Raw genomic sequence first — 20,771 nt, 5'->3', positions numbered from 1 at the left:
AGGATGTGCTGAGTGAGCTGAGAGTTAATTAGCTAAAAGTCGAGCGTTCCTTAAAAATTATACAGTTGGGGCACCTGGGTGTCTCAGTCGGTTAGGTGTCCGACTGTGGCTCAGGTCATGATCTCATGGCTTGTCAGTTCAAGCCCCATGTATGGCTCCCTGCTGGCAGCTCAGAGCCTGGAGCCTGCTTCAGATTCTGTGTCTCCCTCTCTGCCCCTCCGATGCTCATGCTCGCTCCCTCTCTCTCTTAAATAAATAAACATAAAACATTTTTAAAAATTATACTGTTGGAAGCATTTCTTGATACAATATTAATGCATTAGATGATTCAAAAAAGTAGAAGTTTCATGGGCCCTACTACTAAAAAATACCCAACCTGGGACAACAGAACTAACACACACAAAACACTAGCTAGTAGGCTGAAGCCATAACGTGCAAAATGATATTAAAACAAGAGCTCAGAGAAAAGGGATGGAGGTCAATGAATAAAATGCAGGAGTGCATGGAAAAGCTGGGTTTGAGGAATGGATGAAGTTTGAATAAAAGGAAAAGAGAAAAAAATCGTAAGCAAATTGACTGTTATTTTTGAAATATTATTTGTGTTCCACCTAGATCCAAAAGGGGCTTGAAATGGCTTGCAAAGATACACAAGTAAAGCCTCACACCCTTCAGGATGGCTGCTATCAACAACAACAAAAGAAAAACAGTAACAAGTATTAGTGAGAAGATGGGAAAATTGGCACTTTTCTACTCTGTTCCTAGGAATGTAAACTGGTACAGTAACTTTGGAAAACAGCACCCTCAAAAGAATTAAAAATTGAATTACCTGGACTCCTGGCTAGCTCAGTTGGTAGAGCATGGAACTCTTGATCTCAGGATTGTGAGTTCAAGCTCCAATTTGGGCATAGGGCATACTTAAGAAAAATAAATAAAAACAGAATTACCATATAATCAAGCAATTCCATTCCTGGGTATATACTCAAAAGAATTGAAGGCAGGGAAGCAGGGTGTCTGCTTCTGAGCAGTTATTGTTTAATGAGTATAGTGTTTCAGTTTTGTAACATGGAACATTCTGGAGAGGGATGGTGGTGACGGTTGCATAATATGGCTGTACTTAATACTACTGAGCTGTACAGTTAAAATGGTTAAGATAATAAAATGTATGTTGTGTATATTTTACCGCAATTTCTAAAATTGGGGGATAAAACCTCAGCAATACAAGTATTACCATTGACAGCAAGAACACCGAATGCAGTTTAAGATTTCTTAATGGAGTTTTTTTGTCCCTAAAGCATACAATAATATTGTCAAAATACTGTAATTTAAGAGCTCTTTAAACTTTTCTGAAGAGGTATGCCACAAACCCGATACCAGGTTATTTATATTTCTTTAATGTTTGTTTATTTTGTGAGAGAGAGAGCACACAGAGAAGGGGCAGAGAGAGGGAGTCCCAAGCAGGCTCCAGCACAGAGTGTGACTCAGGGCTCAATCTCACCAATTGTGAGATCATGACCCGAGCCAAAATCAAGAGTTGGATGCTTAACCGGCTGAGCCACCCAGGCGCCCCTATAATTTTTAGGTATTACTTTATTTTTGTCATTATTTAACGTTGTCTTTTAATTATATAAAACATTTACATGGTGTTAAGTGTGAACCACAAAACAGGTGCTTCAGGGAAGTATGGGTTTCATCTTTGCCTGTTTCCTGTTCTCTTCCTACCCCTATAAATTGACGTTTTTGTTAACTTTTTATTTATCTTTCCATTCTTTCTTTTTGAAAATATTAGAAAACAGATGTCTTTCCTATTTCAGCCTCTTTCTTATACAGGATGTTGTGTTTATAGTATACACACCTTGGTGGGTTTTTTTTTTTTTTTCAGCATAATAATATACCTTGGAGCTCATATACCTGTGTACTAAGACCCTCCTCATTCCTTTTCAAAGCTGCATAGTCCACCATTAACCAACACGGGGATTGTGACTGGCAGAATTATACAGACGATCCTCCCCCAAGAACCTCCCCTTCCCACCCCAGCTATTCAATCAAACACTAATCTAGGAACCACTGTGAAAGGAATTTGAAGATGTAATTAATTCCCAACTCAATTAACTTTAAAATATGTAGATTATCCAGGGAAGCCTAATCTAATCAGGTGAAACCATTGAAAGCAGAGCATTTTTTTCTTGCTGGTGGCAGAACCAAATCAAAGACATTTGAAGCACGAAGGGGATTCAGAGCAGGAAGTGTTCCTGCTGGCCTCCAGATAGAAAACAAACAGCTACGTTGTGAACTGTGGATGGAGAGGGATAGCCGCTAGAGGCCGAGAGCCATCCTCAGGTAAGAACCAGCAAGAAAATAAGAACCTCAGTGCCACAGGTGCAAGGAAGTGAATTCTGCCAACAATCTGTGAGCTTGGGAGAGAACCTCAAGCCTCAGCTGAGAATTGCAGCACAAAGGCCACACCTAGACATCACGTTTGAGACGTGAGCAGAGGATCTAGCTTCATGGTACCCAGACTCCTGATCCATGGAAAATGTCAGATTAATAAATGTGTGCTGCCTTTTTAAAAAACGAATCAGGAGTACATGATTTTAAAAGACAGAGAACCACCCTCATCCCCCAAGGCGGGGACAAAAACATGAGGTCAGCTGAAAGCTATACAAATGAGGTCGCCTGAAAGCTATACAAATAAAATCACGCTCTAAGAATTCATTCAGTAGTAAACAAGAATGGCATAGTGATTCTGAATTTCCTAGAGGTTAAAGCAACTAAGGAAACATAATTAGTTACAAGTAGCAATTTTTATAAGAAATAAATTCACGGAAATGCAGCAGAGAGGTTGAAGGGAAACTCCCTCCTCACAGATCCATATAAAGGGCACAGTAAGGATTATAGTGGACTTTGTCATAAAATATACACATTCAGGCTACTTTTATAGCATCTATTGTTGTAAGCTGAGGACACAGCACCAAAGCCCCTTTTAAAGAAAGAGAACACAATAGGAAGTTAAACAACATAAGCAAATATTTACACAAGAATGAATCTTTGTATATATGAAACAATGAGGAAATAAACCTGATTAGGGAAAATTAGGATGATGCTGGATAATAGAAGGATTTAAAGCCAGAGACAGGTATTCAATGAATCACTGTAACCAGAAGTCACAAGATAAAAGCTGCACTTTAAAACAAATAATCTAGCAATGATATCAGAATGGGTTGTCTGATTTGCCTAAGGCCCTCTCCCACTACACACTCATTGTATGCAATCTTGGAAAGGAAAAGCTCTTTTAGACAAATTACTAATATGTGGGTCAGCTTAAATGCCAGGTGTATTCTTGGCATCCAGCGTTGTTCAGACTTTGTGGACAGTTCTGTCAGTTTCATAGGAAAAGGGTTATATTTTTTTCTGCACATTGTTATGTTAGCAAAAAGCATATTTTTACATCATTAACACACAATGCAAGGTGACATTCAGAATTCGCAAAACCTTCCAATTTTTCTCACTGTGCATATATGGTAATGGTATGTAGAGCTTTTCTTTCGCCACTTAACTTCAGTTTAAACCCCAAAGCTATTAGTCACTTTTTTCCCTCTTAATGTAATACCACTACTATCCTGAGTGAGAAAACACTTATCACAACATATCAGCCATTAGCCAGGTTGGTTATTGGCAGAGGAAGTCTCTCTCTAACCCCTTGATAGTGAACTGTGAGTCTGTAAATTAAATTGGGTCTCCTTTCCCCAGCAGGACACTGAAGAAAGTCACTGGGCCAATCCATCTTGAGTCCTTTCTTCTCACTACATCAGTCACTTTTGCAATAATATGTTGACCACATTTTACACTTTTCTTTCATTTAAATCCTCATAAGAATATATTTTCTCTTGACTCCCATTATCGGAATCACCTTAGAAAATTCCTTATGTGTAAGAGCTGTTAGACTTTAAACATTGTTTACTTTATATTCTTTTTTCTTGTTACAAAAGGCATACTGCTTAATTATAAAAATAATTTCTAAGTAACAATATTTTTTAAAGTCATGGAAAGTATTGTTCATATTCATTGGGAGAATTATATGCTATGTGCATTGTATCTCAGCAAAAAACATAGAATTATATGCTATGTTCTTTAAAAAGTTAATTGAGGGGCGCCTGGGTGGCTCAGTCAGTTAAGCATCCGACTTTGGCTCAGGTCATGATCTCACGGTTTGTGGGTTCGAGCCCCGCATTGGGCTCTGTGCTAACGCCGGAGCCTGCTTCAGATTCTGTATCTCCCTCTCTCTCTGATCCTCCCCTGCTCATTCTGTCTCTCTCTCTCTCTCTCTCTCTCTCTCTCAGAAATAAATAAAACATTTTTAAAAATTTTTAAATAAAAAATAAAAAGTTAATTGAAAGCTCATTGTCCTACTACAGTGGATCCTTGAATAACACAGGGGTTTGGGATGCCGACACCCCCATGCAGTCAAAAATTCACATATAACTTTTGATTCCCCCAAAGCTTAACTACTAATAGCCTACTCTTGTCCAGGAAGCCTTACCAATGATATAAACAGCCGATTAACACATTTTTTTGTAGGTTGTACGTATTATATACTATGCTCTTCCAATAAAGTAGAGAAAGAAATTGTTATTTAAAAATCCTAAAGAAGAGGGGCACCTGGGTGGCTCATTTGGTTAAGTATCTCACTCTTGACTTTGGCTCAAGTCATGATCTCATGGTTTGCAGGATCTAGATTTGTGTCCGGCTCTGTGCTAACAGTGTGGGGCCTGCTTAGGATTCTGTCTCTTCCTTTCTCTCTGTCCCTCCCCCACTCTCCCACACATGCGCTCTCGTGCTCACTCTCTCTCTCTCTCAAAATAAATAAATCTTTAAAATAAGAAATAAATAAAAATAAAAATTCTAAAAACGAGGAAGTACATTTACAATACTGTACTGTATTTAGTGAAAAAAATCTACATACACGTGGACAGGTGCATTTCTAACCCATGTTGTTCAAAGGTCAACTATAAATGGGAGCACATGGGTGGCTCAGGCAGTTGAGCATCTGACTTCAGCTCAGGATCTCACGGTTCTTGGGTTTGAGCCCCACATTGGGCTCTCTGCTGTGAGTGAGAAGCCTGCTTTGGATTCTCTGTCCCCCTTTCTCTTTCTGCACATCCCCCTCTAGCACTCTCTCTCTCTCAAAAATAAAAAATTAACATCAAAAAAAAAAAGTCAACCACAAATGAGGTTTGAAACTGCAGATAATTGTAAATGGATTGTAACTTTCACGGGCATTTTTACTCTAAGTCAAGACTTATAATGCTCACAATTCCTAATCCATAAAAAAATTTTTTTAGAATTTTATGGTTAAATATGTGTTGGGAGTCAACACATATTTAGTACAACACTCTGTACTAAGTGTTTCCAATCTAGTGGGTCCATAATTGAACTGTCACCTTTTCTCCCAGAAGCCTTCCAGCCGTGATGAGTAGCTTGCAGTGCCCAGACTGCATGTGGCCAGCCTCGCTCCTCACATAGCTCATGCTCGTATCTCAAGAAGAAAGATTAGAGAACTGCCGCACAGATAGAACTTTTGTGATTAAAAAGCAGGGTCGGTTTTCTCCTGACATTCTTCTATCCAATCTGTTTGGTAATCTAAGTTGTAAGGAAGGTACTTTTTATCATTTGCAAAAGCTTATTTCATTTTGAACTGGAAAAAAAATGTGTCCTGTGAGCAATTTTATTTTGTTGAATTGGCATTCATGCCAAAAAGGCTGCCAGGGAGCCAAGGCTGCCCATCATGCACTTGATTAAAGCAAACACTTAGCGTCTTCCTACCTTCTCTCCCACAGCCCACATCCAAGCCCTCACAAAGTCCTCCTGATTCTTCTTCCTAAGTATCACTCTGGCGTACAGCCTCTCCTCAAACCTCATTGCCTGAGTGACTCACAGAGCTGATCTACCAGCTTCCAAGGAACTCAGCCTTTGATCTGCCCTCAATACCACCACCAGAGGGCTCCTTCTAAAGTACAGATCTGATCCTGTCACTCCCCAAATAAACCCTGCAATTGCACCCCATCAAGCACAGCATAGAGCAAAGTCCTCTTATCCAATAACCTCTCCAGGATCCTCTCCTGACCCTCCTCCTCACCCCTCACCCACCAACCTTCTTCCCGATCACACATTCTTATCTATACAAGGTACTTGCAATTCCCTGAAATGATACGTTCCTGTACACTTCCATACTTTTCCAAAAACTGTCTTCCCAACCTGTAATGCTCTCACTTCTCCTTGTAAATCATATTATCATTCAAGCCATGGCTCAAGCATCTCTTCCAATGGAAGCCTTTCCTGATTCACAGCAGGACATGCTGATGCCTTCTTTTATTCCTCTCCTTACCTTGCATGTGTCTTTAAGCCTGTTTCATGGAGAGATCCTGACATCAGGATTTAGGGAATTTTAGGAAAACAGTGAACAGACTTCCAGGAATCTGTGAACACAGCTAGTTAAATACAAAGTCCATTTTAAATGTGTACTTTCTGGGCAGAGGGATGACTTATTTCATCAGGTTCTCAAGGGCAACTTTCACCTACAATGGTTAAGAACTTTTGTACCAAATTGCAAACTCTTTGAATGCAGATACGATCACATTAGTTTCTGTTTCCCTGTTTGCAGCACAGTTCCTAGGGCTTGTGAATGCTCGATACATTAGATAATGGGTGAATAAATGAGTGAATGAAATAACTCATTTAAAAAGAATTTATTGCTATGGGCAAGAACCAGTGTTGGATATAGCCATGATTAAAATAGACATGGTTCCTGTTTTCATTGGGGAAATAATCTGGCAAGGAAGACAGACATTAAACAATTAATCATGCAATCACTGTTTAATTGCAATAGTGGGAAAGCCTATAAAGGAGAAGTACAGGCTGCTAAGAGAGGGCATAACTGGGGGCTTTGATCCAATGTGGGGGTTCAAGGTCAGAGAAGGCTTTTCTGAGGATGTAACATTCATGAATGTTATTCATGAATAACCAAGGCCTATTACAAAGAATGATAACTAGAGTTACTATCCATGAGTATGTTACAAGGTTAACTAGAAGGTAGCAAAATTTATACATAAATAAAAATCCTAATTAAAATTCACTTTTCAGGATGAAAGAGATCGTTAGTCAAAGTAGGGTTAGTGTTACTCCTGGATGAGATCACTTAGCTTGGATGTTTCACCAAGAAGCACCAGGGAAGGGTATTATGCCTGAAATTTAATGAAACTCCTTTTTTTTTTTTTTCAGCCAAAATGTTTCTAATGGTGTAAGGCCAGCTCTAGATGCTTAAGATCAAACCCCCAATGCAGCCCGTCTGCCAAGCCACACTAAGAGGAGAACTCTGTTCTCCCAAAATTAGTTCTGAGGCTGGCAGCCCCTCTCTGACCCCATCCTCCTATCATTCCATTTTCATCTCTTTGTTTTGTTGGCACTTTCCTGCTCTGCCCTTCTGGCTGGAGACTATCACTTGGCTCTCAACTCACCTGCTACGTTTCTCAGACTCAAGTGAGCTTTCTCCATCCTGGCCCTGCTGCTCCTCAGGCTGATAGATCTGTATCAGAGGCCCTGGGGCAACTCTGGGACATCCCACCTCCTCCGTGGACTATGTCTGCAGCCCTGACTGGAGTTGGACTCTGCACGTTCTGACTCTTCCAAGTTCACCTGGGAAAACATGAATCTACACTGTGTGGCTTTTACATTTGAGACCGATCTAACACACAATGGCCTCGGCATTTCCAGACTGGGACTTCAGGGATCTCATTTGAATGATTGCTGCTTTCTGTCACTCATGTATAGCCTATAGACACCCATCTCTCAGCTTCAATTTTGATTACAGAGTTATACGGTTAGAGAACTTGGGACTCTCAGACACACATACACACACACATGCACACACACACTCTTAATTAAAATAGGTTTGCAGGGGCACTCAGGTGGCTCAGTCAGTTGAGCGTCGGACTCTTGGTTTTGGCTCAGGTCATGATCTTATGGTTCATAGGTTCAAGCCCCACGTTGGGCTCTCTGCTGACAGCACAGAGACTACTTGGGATTCTGTCTCCCTCTCTCTCTGCCACTCTCCTGCTCGCTCTCTCTCTCTCAAAAATAAATAAATAAACATTAAAAAACAGGACTTAATTGGAATTAATGCATGTTATGGACTAAATTGTGTCTCCCCGCACCAAGATTCATATGTTGAAGCTCTAACTCCCAATGTCCCTGTATTTGGAACAGGTTTTTAAAGAGATAATTAAAGTTAAGTGTGGTCAGAAGAACTGCTATAACAAAATTTCATAGATTGAGTAGTTTGTGAACAACATGTATTTCTCACAGCTCTGGAGACTGGAAAGTCCAAGATGAAGGCAGAGATGAGAACCATCTTCCTGTTCATGTGGCTTCCCCATAACCTCACATGGCACTAGAGGCAAGGGAGCTCTCTTCAGTCCCTTTTATCAGAGCATTAATCTCATCTGGAAGAGCTCTGCCCTCAAAACCTAATTGTCTCTCAAAGTCCCCACCCCTAACACCATCACACTGAGGGGTTAGGATTTCAACATATGAATTTTGGAAGCCACAAACATCCAGTCTGTAGCAAAGATGAGGCCCTATTCCTATAGGACTTCTGGACCTTTGAAGAAGAGGAAGAGGCAATAGAGATTCTCTTTTTCTGTTTCTCTCTCCCTCTGTGAGCACACAGAGCAAAGGCCATGTAAGGCCACAGCAAGAAGACAACTGTCTGTAAGCCAGAAGGAGAGGCCTTACCAGAAACCAACCATGATGGCATCCTGATCTTAAACTTCTAGCCTCCAGTCCAAGAGAAAATAAAATTATGCTGTCTAAGCCACTAAGACTGTGGAATTTTGTTATTATAGCCCCAGCAAACTAATGAAATGTGACGGTTCACTTTCTTCATTGCTACAACCAAGCTGATCACATAAGCTGAGTTGGGAAGAGAAATGTTGCTATGAGAACCATTCCAGAATAAAAGTATGAAGAACACGAATCTCACACACTTCGCTTGCCCATCGCTCACAGACATCCAGACTCCTAAAATCTTTCTCTTATACTTTTGCCAAAGCTCACTTTTGGTGAGGACTTTGAAATTCATTTCCTCTAAGTGGTAAATAATACAACAGCATGAAGCATTAAGTCGCTTAGGGACATGTGAATTTAACAGAGAGCCAAGTATTAAGCTAAAGAGATGATAATCTAATAGGGAAGTATCATTTAGCATCTACCTATCCAACAATATAAATCTGCTGTGAGCTTAGGAATATCCTCAGCACCAGACACAAAGCTCTGGGGATAAGAGAACAAAGAAGGTAATTACCTGAATTGTGAAGCTCACATGTGTTGAAAGAAATGATACATAAGTAGGCTATAATGCAGTGTGATTCAGGCTACAGTATAAATGTGAACAAAGTGCTGTAGGCAAACAGAGCTTCGGACTTGAGCCAAGTAATTAGGGTGTATGTGTGTGTGAGTGTGTGTGTATACATCTCTACATATGTATACATGCATACACATATATACATACATATAAATATATTTTATTATAGGTTCTTTATATTATAGGCATATATACATTATTATGCTTGTATATATGTATATACATGCATATATGGATGAGTGTGTGTGTAAAACCAAGGCCTTACTAAGATAACAGCTAATGCTTATTGGATATTTGAAATACTATGTGCCAAGCATACTGTTTACATGGGTTTGATCCTCACAACAAACTGATGTAGAAAAATATTGTCATCCTTGTGTTTACAAACAAACAAGGAAACTAAAGCACAGTGAGGTTAAATTGCCCAAGATAATACAACCAATAAGCAGCAGAACTGGGATTTCTAATCGAGCAATATAGCTATAGAGTCCTTCCCAGCCACTATGTTACAGTGCCTCTATCTGATCCTCCCAAGAGCCCTGAAAAATCTACCATATCTACATAATGCCGAATCTGGAAAGCCTTTAGATAGTTGTAATTGTGTTCAAGATTTCCTGTTGCAGGAAAAAGAAGCTCACTAAAGCAATTTAAATACCCAGGGATTATTGTATAGGACATTCCATCAGAAGGAAGCAAGCTGGGGTCCCTTGGGAATAGGAAACAGTTATTGGGAAGCCTCAGAAACCATAGCAGCTCTTCTCTCTGCCTCCTTCTTGCTATGTGAGGTCATAAGATCTCCCTTCTTTCCTCTTCCCTGTTCTAAATTTCCACTTCTTCCTGCAGAACCACTTTCTCTATCTATGCACAGAATTGTAATAGTCCACTTTAGCCCAATAGCACTTTTCAGTTCAAGTGGCTAAAGTCTGTCTCTCTTTGTTAAGACAGGAAATTTGATTGGCCATTAGCCAGGTGAGAGATTAAAAGTGGTGCTGTGTAAGTGGGTGCTCAAAGACTTAAAGTACAATCTTAGCCAAATACTCCTGCAATAAGGGCTCAGAATGGGAGGCTGTTATTAAAACAGACAGGCTAGGCAGTATTCTACTACAGGTCAGGTAGACCCATACAAACATCCTCCTCCTAAGTGATCTTTACTAAAATTAAACACTTTTTTAAAAAAAATACTCAATTTATTTAAACTAAAAATAAGAACAAAAATAGTCCCATTTCTCCTACTCCCCACCCCTGGCAACCATAACCTGTTCTCTATATTCATAAACTTGGTTGATTTCTTTCTACCTTTATTTTTCTTTCTCTTTCTTTCTGCCTTTCTTTTTCTTTCTTTCTTTCTTTCTTTCTTTCTTTCTTTCTTTCTTTCTTTCTTTCATGTACTTTTAGATTCCACATATTAAGTGAAATCACATAGTACTTGCCTTTCTCTGTCTTACTTCATGTAGTATAATGCCCTCAAATTCCAACCATGTTGTCACAAATGGCAAGATTTCATTTCAGAATCAGCAATCGATATGACAGAGCAGCATGGAGATCCTCAGCTTGTCTCATCCCTGAAAATACAGCTTGATCAGAAACAAACTGTATTGCACACCTAGGAAATTGATCTGAGGATTAACACAACAATATGTATGACTTGAGCCATAGAACTCAGAAGCTAAACAGTGCAGAGAGGTGAACTGGGGGAGAAAAAAGTCTCAGAGGGTAGGTAGTTGTTTTTGTGGAGAAATAACAGAGAAAGGGGGAGAGAGCAGAACATCAGAGAGTGCAGGAAAACGCTCTCCTGAAAGTAACTGAAGAAAAAGAGAGAGAAAGAGTGAAAACACTCACAGGGAACTGAACAAGAAATCTCTTCTCCAAAACAATTGACAGGAAGAAAAGAGAGTGTTTCAAAACCACTAGGATTCTATAAACAGTGGAGTGCAAAGTCTGAGGTTCCAGAGCTCAGTGCCTGTTAGTGCTCTGGTGAGGAAGTAGGGTGAATCCTCAGGAGCAAGTTGCAGGGTCTGAGGGGTCCATGAGCTACATGGAGAGAAGCAATTCTCTTTCTTGGAGAGCATTTGGTAGAGGCCATATGGCCTCCACACAGGCAAAGGACCCAGCGAACTTCAGAGAGGAGCCATATTTGCCGGTATTGAGACAAAGATGCCAGAGAGCATTAAAACCTGGTACTGGTGATGTGTTATGGTTTGCCCCAATCTCTGAACCTCTGCCACTGCACAATCTCACAAACGTTTTCTGGGGCAAGCTGGCACCTGGCCATTGCTCAGCAAGACCCTCCCCCAGAGAGTCAGCAAGGGTCCAAGCTGCAGGGGTCTCTGAAGTGTGGGGTTTGGAAACACAAGCCCTTCTGAGATAAAACTCTGGAGGGAGGTGCCTCCTGGAAGTAGGCAGCTTAGACATGAACAGGGTAGAGGCAGGGAGTGGACACAAACCTGAAACAAAGGAGGGATGATTTGTCACAAGTTGGTGAGAGCAGCAAAATTCCTGTGCCAGAGACTAGGGAGCTGGGTGAAGCCATCGCCACCTCTCCAACGCAGGTGCATGTGTACCAGACTAATCCACCCCAGTAAGCTGAACCAGTGCCACCTTGTGGAGAACGGAGCCATTACACCAAGCCACGTCCAACTGCACCCTCCGAACACATCCCCCAGAAGACAGCACAGTCCCTCCATCTGCAGAGTGTACTGACTATTGAGGGCTGCATAGTTTCAGTTCTAGGGGAAACTGGATATAACTTCATTTGGGTTTCGTTCTGTTTGCTGATTCATTTACTAGTTTGGTTCTTTTGCTTCTGTTTTTGTTTAAATGTGTCTTTTCTTTTTCTCTTTTCTTTTCTTTTTCTTGGATACAGAAGGAAAATTTTATATTTATTTTCTATATTGTTTAATTTTATTTTATTACTTTTACCTTATTTTTTATTTTTAAATATTTTAGTTCTATTTCACTTTATTTCATCTTATTCTATTTTTATATAATTGTAAAAAAATTTTTCTTACCTTTTTTCCTTTTATTATCTTTCTCTTTTTTCTCTATTCTATCAAGCATCCATCAACAAGCAGACCAAAGTACACCCATGATCTAGCTTAGCATAGCTTAGCTATGATTTTTTGTTTTGTCTTAAATTTTGAATTCTTATTTTTTTATTTTATTAATTTCTTCCTTCTTCCAAAATGACAAAATGAAGGAAATCACCCCAAAAGAAAGAACGGCAGCCAGGGGCTTAATCAACACAGATACATGCAAGATGTCTGAACTAGAATTTGGAACCAAAATAATAAGAATACTAGCTGGGATTGAAAAAAGCATAGAAACTCTTTCTGTGGAGATAAAAGAAATAAAATCTAGGCAGGATGAATTTAAAATGCTATAACTAAGATGCAATCTCGAATGGATGCCACGGCGGCAAGGATGGACCAAGCAGAGCAGCAAATCGGAGATATAGAAGACAAAATTATGAAGAATAATGAAGCAGGAAAAAAAGAGGGAAACAAATTCAAAAGATCACAATACAAGAATTGGAGAACTCAGTCACCTATTAAAAAAGAATAACATCCAAATCATAGGAGTCCCAGAAGATGAAGAAAAAGAAAAAGGGGCAGAAGTGAGAAAATTATAACTAAACTTTCCTAATCCAGGAAAAACAAGGACATCAAAATCCAAGAAGCACAGAGAACACAGAGAATTCCGATTAAATTCAACAAAAACCAACCATCAACAAGACATATCATAGTCAAATTCACAGAATATACAGACAAGGAAAGAATTATGAAAGTGGCAAGGGAAAAAAGTCCTTAACCTGTAAGAGAAGACACTTCAGGTTTGCAGCAGACCTATCCATAGAAACTTGGCAGACCAAAAAGAAGTAGTAGGATATATTCAATGTGCTAAATTAGAAAAATATGAAGCCAAGAATTCTTTATTCAGCAAGGCTGTCATTCACAATAGAAGGAGAGATAAAGAGTTTCTCAAACAAACAAAAACTAAAGAAGTTTGTGACCACTAAACCATCCCTGCAAGAAATTTTAAGGGAGACTCTTTGATGGAGAAAAGACAAAGCAAAACAAAAAAGACAAAAAGCAACAATGACTAAAAAAGACCAGAAAACATCACCAGAAACACCAATTCAACAGACCACACAATGGAACTAAATTAATATTTTTCAGTACTCAGTCTAAATGTCAATGGACTAAACACTCCAATCAAAAGACATAGAGTATCAGAATAGAAAAGAAAACAAGCTCTGTCTTTATGCTGCTTACAAGAGACCCATTTTAGACCTAAAGACACCTGCAGATTGAAAGTAAGAGGATGGAGAACCATCTATCGTGCTAATGGTCATCAAAAGAAAGCTAGAGTAGCCATACTTATATCAGACAATCAGGATTTTAAAACAAAAACTGTAACAAGAGATGAAGAAGGGGGGGCCTGGGTGGCTCAGTCGGTTGAGCATCTGACTTCGGCTCATGATCTCACAGTTCGTGGGTTCGAGGCTTCCATCCGTCTCTGTGCTGACAGCTAGCTCAGAGCCTGGAGCCTGTTTCAGATTCTGTGTCTCCCTCTGTCTCTGACTCTACCCTGCTCTCTCTCTCTGTCTCTCTCTCTCTCTCTCAGAAATAAATAAAACATTAAAAATTTTTTGAAAAGAAAAACAAAAGGTGAAGAAGGGAATTATATCATTATTAAAGGGTTTATCCACCAAGAACATCTAACAATTATAAATATTTATGCCCACAATGTGAAACACCCAAATATATAAATCAATTAATCACAAAATAAAGAAACTCATTAATAATAATAATACAATAATAGCAGGGGACTTCAACACCTGTCTGCATCAATGGAAAGATAATCTAAGCAGAAAATCAACAAGGAAACAATGGCTTTGAATGACACACTGGACCAGATGGACTTAACAGATATAACCAGAACATTACATCCTAAAGTAGCAGAACATGCATTTTCTCAAGTGCACATTGAACATTCTCCAGAATAGATCACATACTGGGACACAAATCATCCCTCAACAAGCACAAAAAGATCGAGGTCATACCATCCATATTTTCAGACCACAATGCTATGAAACTTGAAATCAACCACAAGAAAAAAATTGGAAAAGCCATAAATATTTGGAGATTAAAGAGCATCATACTAAAGAATGAATGGTTTAACCAGGAAATTAAAGAGGCAATTAAAAAGTACATGTAAGCCAATGAAAATGATAACACAACAGCCCAAAACTCTAGGATGCAGCAAAGGCAGTCATAGAAGGGAAATATACAGCAATCCAGGCCTTCCTTAAAAAAGGCAGAAAGGTCTCAAATATACAACCTACACTTTACACCTAAAAGAGCTGGAAAAAGAACAACAAATAAAACCCCAAACCAGCAGAGGGAGGAAAATAATAAAGATTAGAGCAGAAATCAATGCTATTGAAATAAAAAAAACCAACAACAGTAGAACAGATCAATGAAACCAGGAGCTGATTCTTTTAAAGAATCGACAAAATTTATAACCCCCTAGCCAGATTGATCAAAATGAAAAAGGAGGGGCGCCTGGGTGGCTCAGTCAGTTAAGTGTCTGACTTTGGCTCAGGTCATGATCTCGTGATTTGTGGGTTCAAGCCCCGAATCGGGTTCTGTGCTGGCAGCTCAGAGCTTGGAGCCTATTTCAGATTCTGTCTCCCTCTCTCTCTGCCCCTCCCCCGCTCAGGCTCTGTCTCTCTCTGTCTCAAAAATAAATAAAAATCTATAAAACTTTTAAAAAAGGAAAGGATCCAAATAAATAAAATCACAAATGAAAGAAGAGAAATCACAACCAACACCACAGAAATACAATAATAAGAGAATATTATGGGAAATTATATGCCAACAAATTGGGCAATCTGTAAGAAATGGACAAATTCCTGGAAACATATAATCTACCAAAACTGAAACAGAAAGATATAGAAAATTTGAACAGACCCATAACCAGTAAAAAAAAATTGAATTATTCATAATCAAAAAGTCTCCCAACAAGCAAGAGTCCAGGGCCAGGGCTTTCCACGGGAATTCTACCAAAAGTTTAAAGCAGAATTAACACCTATTCTTTTGAAGCTACTCCACAAAATAGAAATGGAAGGAAAACTTCGAAACTCATTCTACAAGGCCAGCATTACTTTGATTCCTAAACCAGACAAAGACCTCCCTAAAAAGGAGAACTACAGACCAATTTCCCTGATGAACATGGATGCAAAAATCCTCAACAAGATACTAACAAATCAGATCCAAAAATGCATTAAAAGAATTATTCACCATAATCAAGTGGGATTTACTCCTGGGATGAAGGGCTGGGTTAATATCTGCAAATCAATCATGATATATCATATTAAGAAAGGCTAAAAACCACATAATCCTCTCAATAGATGCCGAGAAAGCATTTGATAAAATACAGCATCCTTTCTTGATAAAACCCTTTCTTGATTCTGTGTCTCCCTCTTTCTCTGACCCTCCCCTGCTCTCACTGTCTCTCTCTCTCTCTCTCTCTCAAAAATAAATAAAACATTAAAAAAATTTTTTTAAGAAGCTTATGAAAGAAATTGAAGAGGACACAGAGAAATGGGAAAATATTTCATGCTCATGGATTGGAAGAACAAATATTGTTAAAATGTCGATACGACCCAAAGCAATCTACATATTCAATGCAATTCCTACCAAAAAAACACCAGCATTCTTCACAGACCTACAACAAACAATCCTAAGATTTGTATGGAACCAGAAAAGACCCCAAATAGCCAAAGCAACCCTGAAAAAGAAAAACAAAGCTGGAAGCATCACAATCCTGGACTTCAAGATGTATTATAAAGCTGTAATCATCAAGACAGTTTGGTTCAGGCACAAAAACAGTCACTCAGATCAGTGGAACAGAATAGAGAACTCAGAATTGGACCCACAAATGTATGGGCAACCAATCTTTGACAAAGCAGGGAATAATATCCCATAGGGGAAAATAAAACAGTCTCTTCGGCAAATGGTGCTGGGAAATTGGACAGGGACATGCAGAAAGAATGAACCTGGACCACTCTCTTATACCATACACAAAAATAAACTCAAAATGGATGAAAGACTTAAATGTAAGACAGAAAGCCATCAAAATCCTAGAGGAGAAAGCAGGCAACAACCTCTTTGACCTTGGCTGCAGCAACTTCTTACTTGACATGTCTCCAGAGGCAAGGGAAACAAAAGCAAAAATAAACCATTGGGACCTCATCAAGATAAAACCTTCTGCACAGGGAAAGGAACAATCAGCAAAACTAAAAGGCAACCGATGGAATGGGAAAAGATATTTACAAATGGCATATCAGATAAAGGGTTAGTGTCCAAAATCTATAAAGAACTTACCAAACTCAATACCCAAAAAACAAATAACCCAGTGAAAACATGGGCAAAAGACATGAATAGACACTTTTCCAAAGAAGACATCCAGGTGAAAAAATGCTCAACGTCACTCATCATTAGGGAAATACAAATCAAAGCCACAATGAGATATCACCTCACACCTGTAAGAATCGCTAAAAATAACAACCCAGGCAACAGCAGATGTTGGCGAGAATGCAGAGAAAGAGAAACACTTTTATACTACTGCTGGGAGTGCAAACTGGTGCAGCCATTCTGGGAAACAGTATGGAGGTTTTTCTTTTTCTTTTTTCTTTTCTTTTTTTTTAATATTTTTATTTATTTCTAGGAGAGAGTGAGAGAGACAGCGTGAGCAGGGGAGGGTCATAGAGAGGGAGACACAGACTCTGAAACAGGCTCCAGGCTCTGAGCTGGCAGTCAGCACAGAGCCCGACGCGGGGCTCGAACCCACAAACCGCGAGATCATGGCCTAAGCGAAAGTCGGACGCTTAACCGACTAAGCCACCCAGGCGCCCCAGTATGGAGGTTTTTCAAAAAATTAAAATTAGAACTTTCCTATGACCCAACAATTGCACTACTAAGTATTTATACAAAGCATATAGGAATGCTATTTTGAAGGGACTGCACCCCAATGTTTATAGCAGCACTATCAACAAGAGCCAAAGTATAGAAAGAGTCTAAATGTCCATCAACTGATGAATGGATAAAGAAGGTGTGGTATATATACAATGGAATATTACTTGGTGATCAAAAAAATGAAATCTTACCATTTGCAACAACATGGATGGAGCTAGAGTGTATTATGTTAAGTGAACTGAGTCTGTCAAAGAAAGACAAATATCAAATGGTTTCAGTCATATGTGGAATTTAAGATACAAAACAGATGAACATAAGGGAAGGGAAGGAAAAATAAGATAAAAACAGAGAAGGAGTATGGGGGAGGGGGAGGGGGAGATGGGCATGGAGGAGGGCACTTGTGGGGATGAGCACTGGGTGTTATATGGAAACCAACTTGACAATAAACCATTAAAAAGGGGGAAAAAGCAGAGAGGGAGACAAACCATAAGAGACTCTTAAATACAGGGAACAACCTGAGGGTTACTGGAAGGGTGTTGGATGGGTGGATGGGCTAAATGGGCAAGGGGCACTAAAGAGGTCACTTGTTGGGATCAGCACTGGGTGTTATAAGTAAGTGATGAATCACTAAATTCTATTGCTGAAATCAAGAATATTATACTCTATATTAACTAACTTTTTTTAAATTTTAAAAAAATAAGTAAAAATAAACTTCCAGTCAAAAAAAAAAGGCAAAGATTTCACTCATTTTTAGAGCTGAATATTATTCCTGTGTGTGTGTGTGTGTGTGTGTGTGTGTGTACCACCATTTCCTTATCCAGTTATCCACTGATAAGTGGTTGCTTCCATGTCTTCACTATTGTAAATAATGCTGCTGTGAACATGTGGGTGCATATCTGTTTAAGTTAGTGTTTTTGCCTCCTTCAGATAAATATGGAGAAGTAGAATTACTGGATCATATGGTAGTTCTATTTTTTATTTTTTGATACTTCTTTCCATAGTGGCTGCACCAATTTACATTTCTGCCAACAGTATGCAGGAGTTCTCTTTTCTCCACATCCTCACCAACACTTGTTATTTTAAGTCTTTTTGATAATAGACATAGATAACAGACAGGTGTAAGGGGATATCTCATTGTGGTTTTGATTTACCTTTCCCTGATTATTATTAATGTTGAACATATTTTTGTGCACCTCTTGGTCATCTGTATGTCTTCTTTGGGAAAATATCTATTCAGATCTTCTTCCCAGCTTTTATTCAGATTGTTTGTGGGTGTTTTTTTTGTTTTTTGTTTTTTGTTTTTTTTTTTTTCACTATTGAGTTGTATGAGTTCTTTATATATTTTGGATATTAGCCCCTTATCAGATACATGATTTGTAAATATTTTCTCCCACAGTAGATTCCCTCTTAATTTTGTTGATGGTTCCCTTTGCTGTGCAAAAGCATTTCAGTCTGATTTGTTACCACTCATATATTATTGCTTTTGTTGCCTTTGTTTTCGGTGTCAAACCCAAAAACTTATCGTCAAATCAATGTCAAGGAGCTTATCACCTATGTTTTCTTCTAAGAGTTTTATGGTTTCAGGTCTTTTGTTCAAGTCTTTAAAACCATTGTGAGTTAGTTTTTCTGTATGGTTTAAGCTAGTAGTCCAAGTTTCATTCTTTTGCATGTGGCTGTCCAATTTTCCCAGCATCATTTATTGAATAGACTGCCCTTTCCATGCTTCTTTATCATAAATTAATTAATCATATATACATGGGTTTATTTCTAAGGTCTCTATTCTGTTGCATTGATCTATGTCTCTGTTTTTATGCTGATACCATACTGTTTTGATTACTATAGCTCTGTAATATAGTTTGAATTCAGGGAGCATGATGCTTCCAAATTTGTTTCTTTTCTTCAAGATTACTTCAGTTGTTGAAGTCTTTTGTGGTTTCATACACATACATACCACATACACATGGGGTTTTAGAACTATTTGTTCTATCTGTAAAAAATGCCATTGGAATTTTAACACAGATTGCATTGAATTTATAGATTGCTTTGGGTAGTGTGAACATTTTAACAGTATTAATATCTGCAATCTGTGAGTATGGAGATTCTTTCCATTTATTTGTTTTTTCCTCAATTTCTGTCATTAATGTCATAGTCTTCAGTATACAGGTCTTCATTTAATTTACTCCTATGTATATAATTCTTTCTAATGTTATTATAAATGAGACTGTTTTCTTAATTTCTGTTTTTGATAGTTTGCCATTAGTGTTTAGAAATGCAAGATTTTTATACATTGGGTTTGTATCTCACAATTTTATTGAATTCGTTTATTAGTTCTAACAGAAGTTTTTTGTGGCATCTTTAGGGATATATAGATACATATATATAATGTCAAATGAAAATAGTGACAGCTTTACTTTCTTCCTTTCCAGTCTGGATGACTTTTATTTATTTTTCTTTCCTAATTGCCCTGGCTAGGACTTTCAATACTACGTTGATTTAAAGTGGTCATCTTTATCTTGTTCCCGATCCTAGCAGCAATAACAAATGATCACTTGTTCTAGACACAAAATGTACATTATTTATTCTACTTAACAGACTACTGCGATTTTCCCTTTTTAAAGTAGTTGAACCCAATACCCCATGAAATCTAGAAATGTCTCATTCCAAGTAAGCAGTAATGGGTCTCAGAACAGCATGTAGCATATAACATGTGGAGAAATGGAAAAGGAAGTGATTATATCTGAGGTACCAATACTATAAATGAAACAGGTACCAATACTATAAGGAGTAATAATTAGTCCCCTCTGGGAGGAAGTACTCAAAATATTTTTAAGTTGGGCAAATAAGGTGTAAATATTTACATGTCCCTCCATAATTTATGAGTGGGGGAAAAATAGGCCAGATTCATTTTCTTATTTTTAAAACTGACATATTAATTTATTTAGCTAATTTATTAGGCTAACCCCTAGGCTATATTAATTTAAAATAAACAAATATAAAGTAGGTGATCCTTAAGAAAAACTATATAAAGTATCCTTTTTCCATTCTGCAAAACAGAAATTGAGTAAATCTGTTGAAAAGAATTTGCTTAGAAGGTGACAAACTAAAACACGAATATTTTTCAGTCAAAGTGAAGTCTTAGTCTGCTATTCTAGGCAAGACTCTAAAAATAAGTATGAGATTGGCAATATAACATCATGTTTAACTACAGTTAGACGATTCTGGCTGTACCAACAACTGAGTGATCTTGAGTAAGTTTTTAAACTCTCCAGGTTAAAATCTATTAGGAAAATGGGGAAAATCACATACACATGAGGTCATTCATAAGCATGAGATGAGTCAGTCCTAAGTAAAGCATATAGAACAATGCTGTCATTTCA

Source organism: Hyaena hyaena, unplaced genomic scaffold (assembly GCF_003009895.1).
Source record: "Hyaena hyaena isolate Hyena2069 unplaced genomic scaffold, ASM300989v1 scaffold_391, whole genome shotgun sequence".
Classification (NCBI taxonomy): domain Eukaryota; kingdom Metazoa; phylum Chordata; class Mammalia; order Carnivora; family Hyaenidae; genus Hyaena; species Hyaena hyaena.
Note: the sequence above shows the minus strand (reverse complement) of the source record.